The sequence below is a fragment of the Thalassophryne amazonica genome, chromosome 8 (genome assembly GCF_902500255.1).
Source record: "Thalassophryne amazonica chromosome 8, fThaAma1.1, whole genome shotgun sequence".
In the NCBI taxonomy this organism is placed as follows: Eukaryota; Metazoa; Chordata; class Actinopteri; order Batrachoidiformes; family Batrachoididae; genus Thalassophryne; species Thalassophryne amazonica.
In genome coordinates this window covers 35710242-35723737 of record NC_047110.1, presented here as the reverse complement: position 1 = coordinate 35723737, position 13496 = coordinate 35710242, and positions in this window count along the sequence as shown.

Sequence of the window (13496 nt, the reverse complement as noted above, 5' to 3'; positions counted from 1 at the left end):
TTTAACTAATGCACGTGCTTGGCCTACTTTTAAATTCCAAACTACATTTTAAGAAATGTTCTCCATTCACTGGAGGGGGAAACAGCTGTATTAAGGTGTGCAGGTACAAATTAAATGGAATGAAGCAAAGAAAAATGAAAAAGTTTATTCTATTTGCATGGTTGTTGGTGGTACAATTTTATTCAGAAAAGGGGAACTTTATTAAAACAGTTGAGTTTGTAGTGAAATAGAAGATGAAATTATTCCATTTGGTGCTGTGCTGTAATGATAATATTTTTCTTTTTTGAACAATGAGCATTTTCTTATCAATGTTTTTTTTTTTTCTATTATTGCCTAAAGGGCCAAGTATGCCTGAGAGAGACTCTCTGCAGTGGAGAGATAACTTCTTTTTGCATCAAAAATGCTATTACTTAAAGGCATGTGCCAAACATAAAAGCAAGGACAATAGTTTACTGGCATCCTCTCAGATAGAGAATCAAAGCAGTTCTTCTCTTTGCAAGTACTTGAAATATTTGATAAGAGTTCTGCTATTAAAAGTGCAATGTGACGAATGCAATAAACTTTGATGATCTGTAGTTTTATTCACTGCTTCCACAAACTTCTGAATATGTGTCCTCATTAATAATTGTAATTATTATTGTTGTTGTTGTTATTATTGTTATTATTATTTTTGCTATTTTTTACATTGTAGGTTAAACAATGATCTGGCATGACCTCGAGTGGTGCAAGTTGACCCAGTTGAAGGATATCCAAAAAAAAAAAAAGAAAAAAAAAAGATGACCATAACCCGATGTATATTTGCAGTCGCTAGAAGAAAAATTGAATTTGACTATGGCAGTTTTAATGAGTGTTGCTATAAAGTGTTGGTGTGAATGGATATATTCCATTCACACAATGCACAGGACCACAAAAAACAACACACTTCTACCTCTGCTAATTCTACTTTTTATGTTACCTGAAGCATTTTTTAAAATAGATGTAAGTCATATGGAATGACATATAATTAAAGGTTTGCTCGATCAAACTTCATTTTTCACTGCTCGTCTCATCCATGTATGTCTATTTAATTTTTAACTTTAACCAGGTTAGTCCCATTGAGATCGAGATCTCTTTTGCAATGGAGACCTGGGCAATTATAAAGTTTCCAGTTCATCTGACCTGCATGTTCTTTAAATGAGGGAGGAAACCACAGCACCTGGTAAAACCCACGCAAACACAGGGAGAACATGCAAACTCCACAGGTGGGAATCAATCCCATGATCTTCTTGCTGTGAGGCAACAGTGCTAACCACTAAACCACCATGCTGTATTACAACAGTACTGTCACAGGATGGAAGAAGTGCTATTTTTACATTTTTGTGGATTGTGCCTGTTAATTTTTCTGTATTCTATGCAGAGGACTAAGGAAACAATGAATTCTTGGCAGATTTCAATATATTTCCAGGGGAACACGCTGTATTACATATTTAATTAACACTGTATTTTAAGTTTAATGAATGCACCTGGAGATAGACTGAGCACCTTTAAAAGTCATTGTGATCCTTGTAATTTTCTTTTCTTCTTTTTATATAGTTTATCATTGTAAGTCACCGTCTTACAAAGTGTGCTATCGCTTACTGTATTAAAATGAAATACGAATAACGATTGATTGATTGATTGATTATCACTATTAATGTAATTTTGGCAGGGCTTTTTTTCCATCATTAATCATCGAACAACTCCAGAAACTCACCAGAAAAATCATTTGGTACACTTCTGGGACAATTCTGGGCTCTCTGTGCAGCATCCTCCATAGTGCAGCCTTAGTGTGTGCTTGATGATCAGCCACAGGCTAGTCAGTTGTTGGGGTTTTTTTAATGGCCTACTTTCTAGCCAGGATAGAGGTCTTTGGAACCTGCAGATGAACATTTCTGCATCTGCACATGCTTCCTGCTCAGTGCCAAACAGCTTACATCTTGTCCTCTGGGCTTGCACTGCGGTGGTGTTTTATTTTTGGAATATATCTCATATGTGATGATGGTACTGCTTCACCTGGAATTGAGCCAGGTAGTTTTCTCCCACTGTTCCATTAACAGCTGTACTGCTGATCCTATTGCTTAAGATAATTTAATTTCACATCCTACCAGTTCTGTTGCATTAGACAAGGCTTTCATGTCGACCATGTTTGCCTGTGTTGTCATGAATTAAACCAATAGTTCAAATTCAAATTTATTCTGACTGGTGGAGAACCCTGAATGAAATTTTCAGCATGCATTTTAATGACGTACCACTACCGAATGCAGATGAACACAAGTGCCCTGTATGAATACTATTTATAGGGAGCTTTGACCCAATTAATGCACCCAAGCCAATTTGAGGAACAGTATGAGAACCTTTTTGGATTTATCAAATCAAGTTCAGATTGATATACTTTGATCCAGTGTCTAATCACATGTACAACTGATGCTAATTTTTTAACTCATTAGCGAAACACCAACTTGATGAATAAATGCCTAATCAATTTCACAAGCAACACAAAGAGCTTTTCAGTCAAGCACCAACCAGCATTGTCTTCAGTGGCTCATATATTTCATGGTCAATACAGATTCATAATTATATGAGCTATTTGATCAATTTTCACTTTACTTGCCACTGTTTTAATCTCAGTGGGTACTCTGAAGAGCATCAAGACTAGTCACAATGCTCAGCTTGGTGACAATTAAGAGCTGTATAAAAACTGAAAAAGGCTGCAATGTCACTGAGAGTAGACAAGGGGGCATTTGTTTGGGGGATTTTTGAGCAGGGGACACATCAAATGTGGTCTAGCGACAATCACTCTGTCTACGAATGATCAAAGCCCTGCATTTCATCAAACCTACAGCTCATCCCACTGTGGACATAGCTGTCATGACGTTGGGTCCACAGTTCCTTTTGCTAATTCTGTAGTCAGGTCGGAACCCTCTAATGTTAGTGAGAATGCTGCAATGGTGAAACAACCAGTGACAGGTAATACTCAGGGATATTTTTAATTTAACCTTTATTTAAACAGGTTAGTCCCATTGAGATGGAGATCTCTTTAGCAAGGTAGACCTGGGCACTTATAAAGTTTCCAATTCACCTAGCTGCATGCCTTTAAATGTGGGAGGAAAGTGGTGCAACCGGGGGGAACCAGAACACCTGAAGGAAACCCATGCAAACACAGGGAGAACATGAAAACTCCACACAGAAAGGCCACAGGTGGGAATCAATCCCATGACCTTCTTGCTGTGAGGCAACAGTGCTAACCACTAAGCCACTGTGCTGCCATGCTCCTTATGAAGCTCTCTGTGGCTATGTCATCAAATTTCATGACTCCATCTTGTATTGCTTTAGAAACCTTTATGCCCCCCCCAAAAAAAGGTTTCTTGTTCTGTTTCCCATTCAGATTGAAGTTTGCCATCAGGACATGAGTGAAGAGCCATCCCAAGGCAATGGGAATGTCAATTTTCCATTGGTCACTGCATCATGCCTTGGCTTTTCAGTGATTTTATTTTTTTTTCTGAACGTATCAGACAGTATGGTAGACTCTTGTCCAATCAGAGGTTGGCACACAAACATGATCCCATGCATATATTAAAATATTGGTGCACGAACATGACATCATTCTAGATGTACTTTTTTTTTTCAGGATGAGCACAATAAACAATAAACCTTGATTGCGTGAATTATTTTTAATTGATTTTTCCAGACCTAGGACAACAGTATACTAACAGTTGACCCTATTTCCACTGATGCAAATATCACTGTCTTATCATCCCCTCCTCAAGGGTTCAATGCTGATTTAATGAATGTTTATTCAACCAGACAGGGAACTAACTAAATTACATCAAGAATATATTACCCAAGAATATGCATCTTCAGAAAGGTCCAAAATAGTAGTGCTATTTTTCATATTTTGACAAAGGTGGCAGTAAGCGAAAAGAATGACAAAATTTAATGTTTCATCGCTGTTCATCAAAATGTTTGTTATCCAGCCTCTACAACTTTTGGATGCCACTTATTGGCAAGAAAAGTAACTGAGTGCTAGAATGACATCGTGTTAGTGCGCCGATATTTTAATATATGCATGAAGTCATGTTCGTGCGCCGATTTCTGATTGGACAAGAGTCTAATATACGTGGTCTATTAGATAATAAACCGACCCTTTTATTTTATTTTTTTTAACTATATGGATTTGAATGACGTGCGATTACACCAATCATGCTTGAACCCTCGTGCGCATGCGTGAGTTTTTTCACGCGTGTCGGTGACGTCATTTCCCTGTGGGCAGGCCTTGAGTGAGATGTGGTTCAGCCCTCTCGGCTGAATTCCTTTGTTTCACACGCTGCTCGAGACGGCGCGCGTTGCTTTATCAACATTTTTTCTGGACCTGTGAGGAATATCTGAGTGGACACTATTCGAGAAATTAAGCTGGTTTTCGGTCAAAAGTTTAACGGCTGATGAGAGATTATGGGGTGGTTCTGTCAATGTAAGGACTTCTCACGCAGCGGGATGTCGTGCAGCGCTTCCGGGCGCCGTTGTCGGTCTGTTTCGACCTGAAAACGTCCTAATTTAAGGCTTAATTCACCCAGGACGTCGTGAGAGAACAGAGAAGATTCAGAAGAGGCCGGCATGAGGACTTTATGCGGACATTCCACTGTTTAAGGACATTTTGTAATGAAAGACGTGCGCGCAAATTCGCCGAGTCGTTTCCGTGATGACTCGGCAAATCTGTGTGTGCCGCGACAGGAAAAACACCTCCGTGTTGAAAACCATTTGTAAAATTCAGGCGGCTTTTGATGGCTTTCAACAAGTAACTGAGAAATTGTTTAACAGCTTGGGCATGTTCCAACTTGCCCGTTAAGGTTTCCAACGGAGGTGTTTTTCCTATCGCGACCCCCCGCGGTCGGGTCCGGCCCGACATGCGACTCTGCCCGCACGTTCTTTCATTACAAAATGTCCGTTAACAATGGAATGTCCGAATAAACTCCTCATGCCGACTTCTTCTGAAAGTTCTCTGTTCTCTGACGACTTACTGGGTCAACAGAGCCTGAAATGTGGAAGTTTTCAACTTGAAACGGCGAGACGCTGCCGCCTCGAAGCACAGATTGCCGTCAGGCACCATGGGCCGTCCTTACGGCGACACTACCAGACCAAAATCTCTCATCAGCTGTTAAAATTTTTTACCGAAAACCAGCTGAATTTATCGAATGGTGTCCACTCAGTTGTGCCTTACAGTTTTGAAAAAAATTTGATCAAACAAAGCAGCAGTCTCTGAGCCATTCCTAAACAATGAAAAAAACGACGAGAGGGTGGGCGACTCCTCACTCAAAGACTGCCCACAGGCGAATGACGTATCACATGTGATTCAAATCCATATGGTTTTTGAAAAAAATAATAAGGTCGGATACTTTTCTAATAGACCTCGTACTGCCTAAAAGGTTCAGGAAAAAAAAAAATTGTGGCCGGTCATAGGGGGGCTGGTAAGATCACTGTGCTGGTAAGATCACTGTGTTCTGACCTCTACCTGATGGTGTGACTCAGTATGGGGCTGAACTCCTCCATGCAGAGTTCACTGTTCTCCTTGAATTGATTCCATTTGAGAATTAAGTGCCAGCTCAACACCCTGGAAGTGAATACTTGTGCAAAAGGGAAATGTGACCACCTGGAATGCAACAACCACACTGGTTGTGAAAAGGTTAAAAATATTGATGTAATCTTTGGTCCATCGCTATCTTTTGACCTGCAAATTGAACAGGTGGTTAAGAATGATCATTTTCATTTGTATAATACAACATCATTTTCTGATTAGGGATTCAACAAGCATATGAAGAAAAATGTGTTAAAGAACCTTTACTTTGCACAGAAAGCCTGAGGGTTGTTGTTTTTTTTTTTTTTTTTTTTGGTAATCCAGATTAAACAATCAAAACAGTAAGTAGTAAAGGTCAAGTCAATGTTTGTTATAATTTTGAAAGAAGCAGCTTTGCAAATTTTGCTCCATTTTGTTAAATTGCAGATAACAGCAGGGCAAAAAAGAATCAAAGAGCCAATCATTTCCCAAATTCCATTTTCCTCCTATTTTCTTTCCTGTAGCAGTTTCACTCCGCTGCTCAGCATTTAAGCCCTGTCACACATAACAAGAATGTGGAAGAGCCATTCCGACACGGCAAATATTGCCATGATCTGACACATCCGGGAGGAAAAGAGGCGTGGCCAGCCATGGTCCAAACGCATCCGGACTGCCTCGTGCACACCTGCAGGATGCAGCCCAAACATATTTCAGACAACAGTTAGATGGCACAGACTGCTGTCAGACGGCATCGACATTGGAGCTGTCACTCACTCACTTACTCACTCACTCATTCACCCACCCACACAATCAGATGTCTGCTCGTCCTCACATTCCCAGTGTTAAACTAACCTCTCATCAGTGTGTGTCTCACATGACGGAGCCGTGCGTGTGCGTGCGTAGAACAAGTGATCAAAGCAGTGTGCGAGTGTGTGGCCGAAATGTTGGCTCAGCTGCGTGGCTATGTGTTCATAAACGCTGTACCAGCCACTCCACATCCAGAGAGCGCACAAACAGGTTGACAGCTGTCAGTGCTGTTAGTCCGGAGAAAAATACCTTTATGTGTTTGATCATTATATACTTGCATTGATTTTATTTGCCCAGCTGGACTCCGTAACTGTTGAACTGTGCTGGCAGTGTGCCAAGTTCACACGTGCGCAACATTCAGATCCAGCCAGTGGACTTTCTCTTTTCTCTTTTTTAAACTCTTTTTTGTGGATATTTCACTTGATACGCATCTTAACACAACTGCACTTGGATTATCGTTGTGGGACAGCACGTCACATGGGATTTCAAATGCTGTTTTGATGCCATCAAAATATGGAAATTGTGGTCAGATGGTCATCAGATTATACATGCATCGCTGTCGGATAGGTGTCCCATCTTGACGGCACCCGGAGAGTTTTGAACATGAGCATCACACTCGGGGCCACCGACTAGTTTTGACCAACTGTGTCGACTTCCGCAGATGGCTGTCAGAATGTTTTGGAACTGAAATCCAACACTTTTCGGATGTGCACCAAATCATAAATCCGACGCCACTCTGCGTGATTCCGGATATGTGTGACGGGGGTATTATGACTGCCATTACCGGATTGTTTTTGGCTGGCCTCAAACCAGTCTGCCACTCTCTTTGTCACATGACATTTGTTTTGTACTTGAGGCGTTTGGTACAAAATAGGAAATTAACCATCAAACTGGTGTAAAGTTTTCAGGAATTTCCCAGTCACCTGTCACCGGTTGATCTTGTTGGCTGCATTAAAGAAGCAGTGCAGCATTACAAAACTGAGATGAATCAACATCATCACCAAAGCAGTGAAACTCATATTTTCCAAGAGCATTTTGTAAGTGGAAAGTTAAAGAGGTTGAAAAGAGGTTGCAGTGTACAGTACTAGCTGATTGCATTTGATGCCAGTTTCAGCTTTCCGGGGAGTTCAACTACAGGACCAATTTATTTATTTATTTATTTTTCAGAAATATAATTCCAACACAATTGATACAGTCCACTAAAACTCATTTACTTTCAGATTTACCATTTCAGTGTGTTTATTATGGTCCCCTTATTTTAAAATGTACCTTTTAACAGAGAAAATAGAACTTAACGTAGTAGAGGTGAACTGAAAGTGCTTGCACAGTGGCCCAGATAGGCGGTGTAATTTATCTTATTGTCATACTTAAATATATAGCTACAACTTCCCTATTTTAGTGTTTATTGATTTGATTTATTTTAGCAAAATGTAGATGAGTGGCACACATAGCAAACCAAACTGATTTGTGAAGAGCAAATAACCTCCCAGTACAAACCACCCCTCACATGACTAATAAAACACTGAAATAAAAAGAAATGAATGAATAAATTCATGTAAATCTAAATACATCTGTGTTTTGGTTGGCTGTTGTGTGACCCATCTTGTTTTCCCTATGGATGGCAATTAGTCACTTTTTTTCTTTTTTTTTACATTCTGTGGCCAAGCAGAAGCCTATAAAAATGGTATTGTTTTTCCCTTTCAGAAACTGTGTGTGGCAACCAGCTGCAGTAGAATTCCTTGGCACATTTGTTAAATATCCAAGAGATAAACATCACTGACATTAGTGATTTGACTCCTAGACCAGGTTGAAGGGATATGAAATACGAGGTCTGTCAATAAAATATAGGTCCTTTTTATTTTTTTCAAAAACTATATGGATTTCATTCATATGTTTTTACGTCAGACATGCTTGAACCCTCGTGCGCATGCGTGAGTTTTTCCACGCCTGTCGGTGACGTCATTCGCCTGTGAGCACTCCTTGTGGGAGGAGTCGTCCAGCCCCTCGCCGGAATTCCTTTGTCTGAGAAGTTGCTGAGAGACTGGCGCTTTGTTTGATCAAACTTTTTTCTAAACCTGTGAGGCACATCAAAGTGGACACGGTTTGAAAAATTAAGCTGGTTTTCGGTGAAAATTTTAAAGGCTGATGAGAGATTTTGAGGTGATCCTGTCGCTTTAATGACTTCCCATGGTGCGAGACGTTGTGCAGCATTCCCAGGCGCCGTCGTCAGCCTGTTTCAAGCTGAAAACCTCCACATTTCAGGCTCTATTGATCCAGGACGTCGTGAGAGAACAGAGAAGTTTCAGAAGAAGTCGGTTTCAGCATTTTATCCGGATATTCCACTGTTAAAGGAGATTTTTTTTAATGAAAGACGTGCGGACGGATTGCAGCGTCGGCTCGCAGCCGCTGCGATGCTCTGTCACAGGAAAAACACCTCCGTTGGAAGCCTTAAGGACAAGTTGGAACATGTCCATATATATATATATATATATATATGCTATGTCCATAAAGTGTAAAGAAAAAAAAAATGTTGATTACTGTTATCAAGAAGCCAGGATGAAGCCTTCAAATGTTTTGTTTTGTCTACAGTCCAAAGATATTCAGTTTACTCCCCAACAACTAGAGGTGGGCGGATTGATCCTAATATCGATACCAACACTGGTATTGATATTGAACGATCCTCATGTAAAAAGATCGATACTCAAGCTTTTTTCTCTCCCGCACACACTGACTGCAGATTCATCAAAGTCTACTCTCTGTCTGTAAGAGCAGCGCTGTGCTGTGTCACACAACACGGAGCAGCGCACCCTTGTATTGTGGTTTGTCAGCCCTCCTCCTCAGGAGATTTTGTTTTAAGTTGTGTTGAGTGATTTTTTTTAAACAAAAATGTTGATTGTGATAATAAAGTATTTTGTTGTCACGTACAATGTTTGGTGAAATTCTATCCTAGGTCTTTTGGATCCTTTGGATCTATGAAACTTAAATATGAAAAAGTATCGGTATCGATATCGGCAATACTGGGCCTGTATTTACTCGGTATCGGAGCAATACCAAAATTCCCGGTATCACCCACCTCTACCAACAAGAGCAAATCAGAATACTAAATACTAAAACCCCCTTACAGCTTGTCATACGTGCTGCTATGGTTAGTCTATGGGTAAAAAAATGGCAAAATCATGCATGTGATGTGCACATCTCATGCATGATTTTGCCATTTTTCAGCACCATAGAAGGCTGCAGAGGATCTTGCGAAAGCTCAAGAATGCATCGAGCATGTACAGGGCCCATCCTGCCATTGTCTGCCTGACAGTAAGATGCACAATCATTGCACGGGTGGCCGTACATCAGACATACAACACAAGTACTCCACAACTGCTATTTGTACATCTCACCCTCAACCTCTGTGTGCAGTGTCATGTAGTGTGTAGAATTACAAAAGGGATTAGTTGCCATATAATCTGACATTTTTTTTTTTTTTTTGGTTTGTAAGTTTTGGGGGGGGGGCGGGGCAGGAGATGTGATCAGATGTGGGTGGCTTCCATCGTGTTGTTGACTGCCAGAGTGCAGTGCTACAGTATAAAGCAGCACAAACCCACAGTGAGTGTTTTGTTCTTCTTAAGTACGCAGGACAGCTGTGCGGCCCGAGCATGGCAAAATTGGGCAAGATATTATGGGTGGATTTTGTTGCATTCAGTGATGTAGAATGACCGTCTGGATGATGGCGAAGCAGACAGCTGTGGTTTGATTTCTAATCTGTTTACATGTGAGCCCCCCCTCCAATAAATAAATAAATAAACAAATCTGACACACTTCATTTGTTTGTTTTTTAAAGACAGGAGATAGGATCAGCTGAAAGGTGCTGTCCAAGGTGCTGAAACAGAAGAGCAAAAATGTCTCCTGCGGGTCTGTGCTTCATTCTAGTGCTACTCTCCATAGAGGTGGACAGTGACATATACATCTGTTTTGCTATGCTATGATCCCTCACTGCTGTCAGCACCACTGCTTACAGCGCTCCTTATACTATTGCTACACCTGAAAAATATTTAGTTGGTGTTTCCTCTTCATGTCAAGTCACTGGAGCAGTACACTTGAATGTTTTCCATGAATGAATGGACCATTACATTTTTAAGCATTAGAAATGTTTATCATGATGTCATAGCATTCTCGAATTGTTGCTGAGAATGCTAAATGATGGAAAGTTCCCCATTTTTCCACCACCACCACCCCCCCCCCCACCCCCCCCAAACATATTGCTGCAATGACTGAGGGTGTTGGACCACGATAGAGAGGCACAAAGTGATATTTAGTTTGCTGACACATTCCTCAGTAGTGATTGTCATATGCTAACCACATGCATCACAGGTACTCCTGGCTTATGACATTGTTTAATTGCAAGTCACACACACTGTTCAGTCACTTCACAAGCACAGTTCACATGCATCAGACATACAATTAGCAAGGGCTGATGGTGCAATAGTCCCCATACCTCGTGCACAACAACCAAGTACCCAGATGTATGACCCCCACACTTTCTGAAAAAATTTCCCCTGGATACCTGCCGCACACCTGTGGGCTGCCACTCCCAGCGACCCGTACGTGTCCACCACATGTGCAGTGAGTTGTGAGGCAGGATTAAAATAATGCAGAAAATATTTACATTTAAAAAGCTGGATTCAAAGTATTTGGATATGTTTTTAAAAGAATCAAACTGTTTAATTGATTGTCAAAATAGCTGTTAATTAATTTAATAGTTGATTAATCAATTAATCTGTTGTGTGGGCCACTGAAGAGGAGGTACTGCTGGCCCACCACCAGAGGGCGCCCTGCCTGAAGTGCGGGCTTCAGGCACGAGAGGGCGCTGCCGCCGGCTGTTCACAGGAACAGCCGGGAGTGACAGCTGTTATTCATCAGCTCATGACAGCTGTCACCCATCACCATCTCATCAACCACTCCTTAAAGGCCAGACGACATCTCCACCCCGCTGCACGCCCCTGCATGGAGCCCAAAATGTTCACCAAATTAGATCTTAGGAATGCGTATCACCTGGTTCAGATCCGGAAAGGAGACGAGTGGAAGACGGCATTTAACACCCCGTTAGGTCACTTTGAGTACCTGGTCATGCCGTTCGGCCTCACTAACGCCCCCGTGACATTCCAAGCTTTGGTAAATGACGTCTTGCGGGACTTCCTGCACCGATTTGTCTTCGTATATCTGGATGATATACTCATCTTTTCCCTGGATCCTGAGACCCATGTCCAGCATGTACGTCAGGTCCTGCAGCGGTTGTTGGAGAACCGGCTGTTTGTGAAGGGCGAGAAGTGTGAGTTCCACTGCACTTCTTTGTCCTTCCTGGGGTTCATCATCCTACAACTCCGTCGCCCCTGATCCAGCCAAGGTTGCGGTGGTGAGAGATTGGCCCCAACCGGCAAGCCGTAGGAAGCTGCAACAGTTCCTCGGCTTTGCAAATTTCTACAGGAGGTTCATTAAGGGCTACAGTCAGGTAGTTAGCCCCCTGACAGCCCTGACCTCCCCAAAAGTCCCCTTCACCTGGTCGGATCGGTGCGAAGCCGCGTTTAGGGAGTTGAAACGTTGGTTTTCGACTGCACCAGTTCTGGTGCAGCCCGATCCTTGCCGCCAGTTTGTGGTTGAAGTGGACGCCTTTGACTCAGGGATAGGAGCCGTGTTATCCCAGAGTGGGGAGTCCGACAAGGTTCTTCACCCTTGTGCCTACTTTTCTCGCAGGTTGACCCCGGCAGAGCGGAACTATGACGTGGGCAATCGGGAACTTCTTGCAGTGAAGGAGGCTCTTGAGGAGTGGAGACACCTGTTGGAGGGAGCTTCTGAGCCATTCATGGTTTTCACGGACCATCGGAACCTGGAGTATATCAGGACCGCCAAGTGGCTGAACCCCAGGCAAGCCCGCTGGTCATTGTTCTTCGGGCGTTTTGACTTCTGGATCTCCTATCGCCCTGGGACCAAGAACCAAAGGTCAGATGCCCTGTCCCGGGTACATGAAGATGAAGTCAAAACAGAGCTGTCGGATCCGCCAGAATCCATCATTCCTGAGTCCACTATCGTGGCCACCCTCACCTGGGACGTGGAGAAGACCGTCCGGGAGGCCCTGGCATGGAGCCCGGACCCAGGCACAGGTCCGAAGAACCGCCTCTACGTCCCACTAGAAGCCAGAGCTGCAGTCCTGGACTTCTGTCACGGTTCCAACCTCTCCTTTCACCCACGGGTGTGAAGGACCGTGGCAGTGGTCCGGCAGCGCTTCTGGTGGGCATCCATGGAAGCTGACGTCCGGGAATATGATCAGGCCTGTACCACCTGTGCCAGGGGCAAGGCAGACCACTCCAAGACTCAAGGACTTCTGCAACCGCTCCTGGTGCCTCGTCACCCCTGGTCCCACATTGGCCTGGACTTTGTCACGGGCCTCCCACCGTCCCAGGGCATGACGACCATCCTCACGTAGTGGACCATTTCTCCAAGGCAGCCCACTTCGTGGTCCTCCCGAAGCTCCCAACGGCCCAGGAGACAGCAGACCTCCTGGTCCACCACGTCGTGCGTCTGCATGGGATACCAACTGACATTGTCTCGGATCATGGTCCTCAGTTCTCCTCACAGGTCTGGAGGAGCTTCTGCAGAGACCTGGGGGCCACCGTGAGCCTCTCGTCCGGTTATCACCCACAGACAAATGGACAGGTAGAGCGGGCCAAACAAGAACTTGAACAGACCCTCCGCTGTGTGACATCCGCACACCCGACGGCCTGGAGTGACCATCTGGCCTAGATCGAGTACGCACATAACAGCCAGGTGTCTTCTGCCACCGGCCTCTCCCCGTTTGAGGTGTGTCTGGGGTACCAGCCCCCATTGTTTCCCATGGTGGAGGGAGAGGTCGGTGTGCCCTCGGTCCAGGCCCACCTGTGAAGATGCCGTTGGGTGTGGCGCACCACCCGTTTCTGCCTTGTGAAGGCCCGGATGAGGGCTAAGGCCCATGCAGACCGTCGGCGTTCCCGGCCCCTGCATACCAGCCTGGGCAGGAGGTGTGGCTTTCAACTAAGGACATCTCCCTCCAAGTGGACTCCCCTAAGTTGAAGGACAGGTACATTGGACCGTTTAAAAT